The 10,358-nt window shown below is 40.4% G+C and overlaps 1 pseudogene; it reads left to right on the forward strand.

Annotated features, from left to right (window-relative positions):
* The first annotated feature begins 1,865 nt into the window (after nt 1-1,865).
* Nucleotides 1,866-8,623, forward strand: LOC123095770 (uncharacterized; annotated as a pseudogene).
* Nucleotides 8,624-10,358: the final 1,735 nt, after the last annotated feature.

Here is a 10,358-nt window from a genome sequence, read left to right on the forward strand (position 1 = left end):
GCTAGGGTTAGGGTTTTGGTTCCAACAATGAGGACGATCTGACTTGAAAGGAAGTCTCGAGTTTTTTATGCCATTACCTCCTCTGCTTCTAGAGTTGCCGATCTGGACATTGAGGAGATGAAATTGTGGGAAATGCCTAGACTCAAGGCAGGTAGGGGAGGAGCAGTGTTTGGTGGTCTGTATCCGAGTTCATTCAATTCATATTCTTGTAAATCATGCTTCTTTTGAATATTAATGAAAATGAAGGGCATTTTAGGTTGCCCGTTCATAAAAAAAAACTTTTTAACAAGGTGTGCTATTTTGAAGTTGCCAAACCAACGAGTCAATCTTATGTATACATAATTAGAGCAATTCCAGCACGGTCCTCGGCACAACCCTAGACTGTTTATGGGAGCTCACCTCCATTACAAGAAGACAACACCCCTCCATTACTATAGTGATCTAAAAAGTCTTATATTACTTCACTGAGGGAGTACAACCGAAGTTTTGTGAAACTATTTGAAATTCTAAACAAAACCTCCTCGGGTCATATAATGGCACCACGAATTTTTTTATATTTTTTATACTTCATTACCTTTTGCTATTGAACAAAAACTAAATGCAACCTACTACATGTTTGATTTTTTTTTCATACATCTCTCCGTTAACATCTCCCAGGGTACTTCAAAACATAAATATGATTTGTTTCTCTTTTAAATTGTAGGAGCTTTTAAATATACTTGTAGTTCCAATTTGAACTACATCCCTTCAATACCTATAAATTCATTTTAATGCCTAAAATAGCAAACCAACCCAGAACGATGCCTAATTTTGACATGAACTCTTAAATTTTGTATTTTCATTTTTTTTTAAATTAGGAGCCTTCGGGATCAATATTTTTTGTACATAGGTACTATGTATGGTGCCTTAACTCCCTATTTCCAAAAATAGAAAAATCAAAGTATTACATAACAAGATCAAAGATGAAGGTATGTAAGTATACAATAGTATAATATCATGTTGCAATACAAATTTTATGTTGAAATGATGAAGCCCTTGTGAGTTCGACTTCAAACCTCATAATTTCACTTTTAAACCTTTGATGCTTCCCCGGGGATGCTTCAATTTCTAGGCAATGTTCAACCCAAGTTTTGTGGAACTGAATGAAATTTTAAACACAAACCCCTGAGGTCATATCATGGCGCCAGGCCAAATTTCATGTTTTTGATATTTCATTTACGTTTTTAAAATTTAGAAACAAATAAATGCAACTAAGAGTTTGAATTTTTCCAACTAAAAACTTTTTAGTTTTCCATACATCTCTTGGATAACACCTACCATGCAAGGTACTTTAGAATTTAAATATGATTTTCTTCCAAATTGTAGGCATTATTTTAATATAATTGTAGTTCAAATTTCATTTATATCTATTAAATACCGTAATAATCATTTACTGCCTAAAAAATTAACAAATTATTTGCGAAAATGCATAATTTTGACATCTACATTGTAATGTTGGAAGTTAAATGTAGAAAAGGTTTGGAGCCTTCGGTATAAATGTAGAAAAAATAGGACCTTAACCATAGCTTGAACCCTAAAATCTAAAAAGTTATACCATTGGGCAGTATGCGTGCTTCTCTTTTTTCTGTGAGAAGTATGTGGCGCCTGTCACTCGTAAAGACTTATCAATGATGAGTCGCCTAAAATTAGGCCGGCTGGTGAGCTAAACGTGCCAGTGGGCTGACCCGTTTCCTTTGTTGTGCTGTGTCTGGGCCAGGAGCGCGGCATGAGTACTGGCCTGTGTATTAGGCGTACCTGGGCGGGCCGTGCTGGCCTTTTTGATCGCACGTGGCCTTCTCTCTCTGAAAAAAAAGGCTCCCCCATTCCCAGCCGTCAGATACAGTGTGTCGGCGCGAGGCGAGCGGCCGACGTACGCGCCGTCGCCTCCTTCCAGATCCGCGGCGAGCCGCCAACGAGGTACCGCTCTTCCCACCGCACGCGCCCCGCTCTTGCTTCTCGTTTGCTATCTGATCTGTTATGTATGGTTTCCGTGTGTGTGCTGAATCTCTCCCTAGAGTACTGATGAAATTGTTAGTCGGGCCATCTCCGTTACGTTTACGGATTACGGTCGACTAAAGCTGATGAAACTGTTGGCTCCTAGATAAGTTATCACTGTCGCGCCGTTCTTGATTGATCTACTTTCCGATCTGAGTATAAAACTCTCTCTGACGGTTCTCTAATCTGAACACTGGACTGAAAGCTTAATTTTCTTGCACCTTGTTCTGTTGGCAGTTGTATGTACTCTGCAGTTGTATGCATGACCACTGATTCATGACGTGTTTTTTATATGAAAGTAAACATGATAGTACTCAAAATGCGACTACTGTTTTTTGTTTAGTTGGTAGTCGTTCCTTGCATGTGAAGATGTCTCGTTGTGCTTTCAGGTGGCATCAGCAAGGGCAATTCAGGTATTCGTGGGAGTCACTAACCAGTGATGACTATCGTTTATACTTGTAGAACTGTAACATCAAATTTAGCTTTTGGTTTCTGGATTTCAACACCAGAGTTTCTACAACTCGGTTCAACTTGTATTTGAGAAACTTTTGTGGCCCTTCATTTCGCACGTTGCATTGTGACATTTCAGGATTTATTTATAGAGTAAATGCATCGTTTTCTATTTGCAGCATATGTTTTATGTTTCAGTGATCCGCGGTCCATTTTAGATAGGACTCATTTTATCTCAGGGTCTTCTGGATAATTCGAGATTAAACTTCCTTGTTTCGGGAAAACAAAAAGGATGGAACTGAAATTTGATGCACCGCGGAAAAATGAGTTACTTGCCCTGAGCAAATATAATGTTATTGGTAAAGATAAACCAATTACAGTAAGAAATGATTATCCGAAGCCCCCTGTCCCTTGTTTTGAACTTACTGAGGATTTTGATTTGCAAAAGGTTGAGGAGGTATGATAACTATCCATCTGTGTGATATTCCTCTCCCATTATTTTTTCTTTCCCAGTGCTGACTCTTGACATTCTCTCTTTCAGCTTATGCTAGAAAGGGATATTAAGATTGCCAAGTCCATGGCAAATGACATAATCATCCCAGACCCTGCTCCCAAGGTTTGTGTTGCCTTCATTTACATAATTTGATTGATGACTCATTCCATTACATTAGTTATTTTGTTTAACCCTGTAATATTATAGGGTACTTAAGTCTACTGAAACAATATGTTTGTTGTTGTCATATATGAACCTTGGATAGGAACATGTGGATTCACATGCCTGAACCATGCTAGCTTTAGATCCCCTTACTTTCTCAGTTTCTCTTCCCTCCTTGTTGGTGCCTCATGTTTGGTTCTATCTTTAGCCTACACCAACTTGCTTGGGTTACAAGGTTTTGTTGTTTTCATTGTTGTTGTCATACATGAACCTCCATAGACCACAAGACAGTTTATTTTGTTGTGCTTTTAGTTGGATAACTGATGCCTTTCACCTTTTTCAATTGTGACGGACTCATCTACTAGTGGGTGCGTGATGCCTTCTTGGACATATATGCCGAATTGGAGCCCATCCTTGTAAAAGATAGTGTCCGGTGCTTCCTCCGATTTTTTGAGAACTGTGAAGGCCGGGGAATGTCATCTTATTTTACCATCCCCGCACAAACCTTAACCTTCATTGTCAGTTTCAATGCCCTGCGATGTGCAAAAGTCGTATTGGAGGGCATGGCACCTGAGCTCTATGGGATGCACGCCAATCCCAACTGCATAAATAAATATGGATACTTCGTGCTCCATGAAGCTGCTGAAAGGTTCTCTGTTGACATGATCAAGCTGCTTTTACGCCATGGTGCATCAGCCAATGTGCGCACAGTTGGCAATGATGTCATTGAGAATCTACTCCCGCTCCATGTCGCAGTTGAGAATACTTGTCTGCATAAGTATCTAGAGGACAATCTGGAGTACAATCTTTCTCGCAGCCAGAATCATCTGGATTATATCTACAAGCTTATTCATCTACTGTGTCTACCTGAAATGGTCTGTTTCACTTCCCTCCCAATACGAATTACTACTTTTGTAGCATGACGTAAAGAGTAACTATGGTCATACCATAGACCCCTGATAGGTTATAATGAAATTAGTGATACAAAGTACCGGGCACTCTTTCATCTCAACTTGTCAAAGAAAGTAAAGTTTTCATTTGTTAATCCTTTTTCTCTTACTTCATGTGCAGTGTATGTTCTTATAGTAAAGGATAAATTATCATCAATAAAATATACAAAAACTGTTGCTAGTAATTACTTTGATAGGAGGAAAACAGCGATATATAGAAAGATTATTCAACATTACTTGCTTGCATATGAATGCTTAATGGACTTAGATTTTTGTTCCTTGTTATTTTACAGAAGATCTTCTTGGACACAACTAGACTGCTTGCCGGTAAAACAAATAATCTACTTCAAGAGCTCTGGAATTACATTGAGGATGGAAAAATTATCCAGTCCGCTGTTCTACTACTGGCTGCTCAAGAGCAGATCCGTGGGGGCAGTTCTTCCAAGATAAATGGCAGTAGTAAGAAAAATGGGTTTGACCTTATCAGTAAATGCATAATGAGGCTTTCATTTTCCCTGAGATGGGAGAAAGGTTCACATGGAATGGTACCGGAGCTTCTGGAGGAAAGGAAGGCACTTACCGATTGCGCATGGCTGCTTTGTTGATGTAATTTCCTATGCCAGTGAAAATCTTTCTGCATACATTCAAGCGCATTCTGAGGTAAGCATTTTTGTATATTGTGGCTGCAGTGCCTCAGAGGCCTTTTACTTAATATTTGTATTTTTACTATTGTCAGTCATGTTTAAAAAAAACATGCCCTAGTCTTAGCAAGAAGATAGTTCTCACCTCAACCGAAAATAAAAATGTTATACTTGCTCCGTCTTAGCAAGAAGATAATTCTCACCTCAACTGAAAATAATAATGTTATACTTGCTCCGCCTGGGTTTACTGGGCCGGGGGGGGGGTCAAATGCTAGGATCAAGGCACATTGGAAATTTCTGGCTCTTATTATGTATATTATGTAGTTTCTAAAACCTAGTGAATTGAATGCGATGACTCTTTTTGCACACTTATTGCCTTCCAACTCATATTGCACAATTGCAGTTTTCTCCTCCAAACAAATCTTTCCATCATCTCGCTGCTTACAATTGGTTACATAGTTGCTACATTGTATATACAGTAGATCAATGTTAGCCATATATTGCCTTATACAGCAGCTTGTATGTCATGTAGGTGCCCCATGTGGAGGTCTTTCAACATGTTTCATCTATCCTCAAGGAGTATGGATTTTGCCCCACTGGAGATCCCATGGACGCTGTAAACCTGTACTACTCTTTGTATTGCTTCACACAATAATTTTCTATGTGAATAAATGGTTATTTTGCTGATTATTTTATTTTGTCTTCCACTTCTTGAAGCCAGCCTTATGACTGCAGAAAGTCAAACGGAGATTCATGCAAAGGTGTGTCGGGCTCAAGTGATTATTTTTACATTTAACAAACTGAGTCTTAATCTCTCCCCTTCTTTTTAAAATGTATAATGGGCTTACAGATGCAAACATGGCAGTTATGGAATCGGCCAATCTGGATGCTGCAGAGGAAAAGGTAAAGATAATCAAATCTGGTGTTGATCTAGTTTTGGATAGACTGATGGTGTTCGGTAAGGAGTAATGATATTGTGGCAGCAAAAAGAAACAAAGCTATAAGAATATCTGCCCTTTCCTCTTTTTATTTTATTTTACATCAACTTTTTTTAAGAATATGTAAAGAAGTAAAAATTTCCCAAATTGACAAATCCCACGAACGCTTTTAGAATCATAATATAATCTTCGTTTTAAGCCGTGTTTTTGTGAGTTCTGACTGTACTCATCTTGCCCTAATCTTGAGTTCAGGTCACAACCGTTGGAAATGACAACCTCTCCCTTATGGCACGGCAGCACACCAAAAAAACACAGGTATACCTTAATACTGATTTTAGTGCACCAGTACCAAGCAGCTTTGCCTACACCTTGTGGCAGCACAAATGGGTTACTAACTAGACAACAAAGTGATGGTTTTAGTGCTGCAAACTGTAGTAGCGAATTCAGCCGTATTTATAGAGTACAAGCATTCGTGTTCTGATGGACTTTGGCTACTGAACCTGGACAGATTTAAGCAGCTTCTATTGCCTTATTAAATGAGCTACAAAAACATCTAAATTCTAGCCTAGAATACCTAGTGTGTTTTCACACACATGTATAGAAACTAAATTCTAGCTTTGAGTTGGCTCTAAATACATATCACCTATTGCAATGCCACGGCATTCCAACTATGGTTCATCTCTGCCATCCTAATGTGTTGTCCATCAGGTTTTTTCTACCAAAGAAAAGGGGTAAATGCAATAAAAAGTAGTCTTAATTAGCTTAATAAAATAGCTGAAAAGTGTAGGTTCCAAGTAACATCAACATTGGGACTTCACCAAGGGGGCTTGCACATTATTGTTATTTCCAACACCTTGGTGTTCTTGAATGATCTGTTGCATCTGAAATTTATTTGGTGCCTGTGAGAAAGATTCTGATAGAAGAAGATGCAGTGTAATATGATTGTTGGAGGCAGTAACAAAAGCATGCTTCAGTTGCGAGTTTGTGCCATGCATTGTGCTGGTTCAACAGCTTGTTATTTTGCTTAAGCATGCTACTTAATTACTACACTGCAGTAACATCATTCATATCTAATCAAACACCAATGTTGTGTATTGGCCAACATAATACTCCCTCCGTAAACTAATATAAGAGCGTTTAGATCACTAAAATAGTGATCTAAACACTCTTATATTAGTTTACAGAGGGAGTACATCTCAAGCGAGAGGTGCTGGCTGGAAGTATGGATGTTTCTATTTATTTTTTATGATGTACCTCTAATGAACTATGTGACAGGCCGTGAGAAAGAAAGCAGGCGGAGGATGGGATCCCACATATACAAAGAGAAGTTTCTTCCCATATTGGAGATCAGTGTTACAAGATCGGGTTCCTTTGAAGGTGTATCCAGCCTATGCAAGCTCAGGTCTATCACTGAGTAACTCAATAGTCAATGGATCTACTCCAACTCCAAATCATAAACTTGGTCCAGTCCGAAGAATATCGCCACTTGCAAGCAATAATCAACCGAGAAGGTGCTTTATAACGGCTGCTAGTGGTGCAATCAGGCTCTTGAAGGTGCTAAAGTAAAGTAGAAAGGTATGTCAGGAGTTTTGTCTCCCTCTCCCAAGTTTTCTGAACATGCCCCACATAAACACATGGGAAGAAAGAATTTTCATGATGCACCTTTAACTAGCTAGTAAGATTATTCGTTGCTAGTCCATTAACGATTTGGTTATTTGCTCGATAGGGTTAGGTATTCTATTATTGTGTCTTTCCCCCGCTGTAAGTTTCTAGTCTCCAGGTTCTTCTACTTCATGGGCTACGCCAAGCTTGGGTATGTTTGCTTGCTTAGCAATGAGCAACCCTGCTGTTATTTATTTGCCCCAACTGTGGTCCATGTGCAGATAATTATTTAGATGATAGTGACATCTAAATCCTTGTGGAGAAGCAATAGATATCCACATGATTTCTTGTACAGTATGTATGTTTTTGTTTTCTTAGGGAATTCTCAGCCCTCGGAAATATACAACACATTTGATCCTATGGATAGGATGGTATTGGTCAACCAAACACCCAACACTTGTTAATGCACTGGGTAGTTAGTCAGTGCTCAACGTGGTGCTGCTCCCTTTAACTAAACCATGTTAAAGCTGCACTCGTAACAAGGGGCTTCTATTAATGCTCAAAGACATGGAGTTTTTTTACGATCATTTGACATGGAGTTAGTAGTGTTGAAGTGCTTCTTTAATCTCCTGCACACATAAACATGCCTTTGTCTTCAGTTATCTCTACTATTACACGGGAGTCTGCTGTCGTTGACTCGTTGTAATGGTTGCTTCAACTCCCTCATTCCCCTCCCGCGGACATGGAGTTTTTTTTCTGATCATTTTTTTGACATGCAGTTAGTAGTGTTGAAGTGCTTCTTCAATTTCCTGCACACATAAACATGCTGTTGTCTTCGGTTATCTCTACTATTAAACGGGAGTCTGCTGTCATTGTACCATGAGCATGAAGGACACGCGGGCAGTCCTAATCCTTGTAATGTGGGAGTTGTGGAAACACTGAGACGCGATAGTGAAATTGAATGTTATGAAACACTGAGACGGGCAGTCCTAATCGCATGCAGTGTTCGATGGAGTAACCCCCTCGACCATTAGGGTGATTCGCTCGGTGATGGCCGAGGGGAGAACGTGGGCAACAGCGGGCCTCCTAAAGGCGGGCGCGGATGCCTTACTTAGGGCACTAGAGGTAGGTTTAGGTGAGATAGAATAGCGTGCATATCTCCTTGACGGAGGAGTTGGGGTTGTAACTTATGTTGTAACTGCCAATGTGGAGGGGCTCTCTACCCCATCCCTTCTGTAATATATAGTACGCACACTGGTGTGTATTCGAGAAAAGAGAATGTGCAGAGGGAGTGTCGGCTCCAGCAAGTCATCAGCAACCTAATATTAATATCATACGGTTCAATGAGGTAAAATTACAAGATCTTGATGTGTCAATTGCTTGATAAGTTTGTTAATTCTCAATTACATTACATTAGTGAAATTGAATGTTATGAAGTATGAAGTTTGAACCATTCTCTGTGTACTATCCAGAAAGTAGAAATAGCACTCTTGTCGAAATAAATGACGATTAGATTTTTAAACGTTTGGATCATGAATGCACCTGCAAAGATACATGTAGGGATGGATGGCAAGATTTTTACTCAAGTGAAGTTTCCTTGCTTTTTAGAGAAAAGGCTGACGCCCAACTTTATAGATAAAGCCAACAGGCAAGGTTCAGGAACAAATACCAACAAACGACAAACGACCATCGGCCAAAATAGTGAGAAGTACGGTTACAAGGCATACCAGCTTGAAACGGCATGCAGGACAACTACCTACGCCCCGAGGGCCACACTACCAAAAAAAAGGCTAACTCAGCCGGCAGAGGCAGGGGTGGACCAAAGCAAGGAAGACGTCATTGAGTGCACCCTAGCGATCAGGACTTCAGTTGCTTTGAGATCCTGCTCCTTAATCAATGATTTCCACTGCTGGAGAACATCAATTTGAACATATATTCAGCGGGTTTGGCAGGAAAAAATCGATAGTAAACTTATTCCTGATAGTCCACATGACCCAGGACATGGCCGGAAAGCCGAACCAGAACAAACGTCTGGTTTGACCTAAAAGCAAGCTAGAGGAGGAACGGATATCAAAGAGGAGGAAGGAGACCAGTTCACACCCATCCAATCTCGCACTCCACACCAAAACAGTTTAGCAAGATGGAAGTTGAAAAGCACATGGTTGGTATCCTTTCTAGCTTTGCAAAGCTTATAGAACGCAGTCCAGGTCCATTTTGTTTGCGGATTTGGTTCGCCGTGGGAAGCGTACCGCGGATCACTTGCTACATGAATTTTTTTATCTTGAGAGGGATCTTGCAGCGCCAAACATCCTTAAATTTTGAGCTTGAGGACCCTACTATCAATCTAGAGTACAGAGACTTGACAGAAAACCGGACAGAGGCCGAATGAGGCCAGGAAACTTGGTCTGCCTCCTCCGAGAGCAGAGGAAATAGCTCAGCAGGGTGTGAGAGAGAGTGAGGAAGCTGCAAATCCCAGCCACCGAGCGCAAGCACCGAGATGGAAATCTCAGGATGAGAAACATAAGAGAAAATAGCCGGGAACACAAAAAAAAGAGGCCTGTCGCCACACCACCAGTCCGTCCGGAACCGAATATTGACACAATTACCAACCACAAATTTAACCTGAGATCGAAAGGTATCCCTTGTCCTAACCAAATCGCGCCAAAACTGAGAGCCTCCTGATGCCGAAGCAAACATCAGATTACCAGAAGGGAAGTATCTGCCCTTAAGGATGTCATGCAACAACGTGCCCTCCGGGGTTTTGAAAATCCGCCACCACCACTTGACAATGAGGCAGGTATTCATGACCGAAGTATTCATAATACTAGGACCACCCATGCCTTTCGATTTACACATCAATTTCCACTTGACCTAACGGTATTTGTGCTTATTCTCAGTCGAATTCCAAAAGAAAGCACTACGGTGCTTGTTGAAGCCCGCATGAGTTCCTTTGGACAAACGGTGGAATCCCATTAGGTACATAGGGAGAGAGGAGAGGCAAGAGTTAATAAGACGACTTTGCCCGCGCTAGAGTTGTACCGCCCACGCCACAACATTACTCTATTACCAACTTTAAGAACAATCGGGG

Source organism: Triticum aestivum, chromosome 4D (assembly GCF_018294505.1).
Source record: "Triticum aestivum cultivar Chinese Spring chromosome 4D, IWGSC CS RefSeq v2.1, whole genome shotgun sequence".
Lineage (NCBI taxonomy): Eukaryota > Viridiplantae > Streptophyta > Magnoliopsida > Poales > Poaceae > Triticum > Triticum aestivum.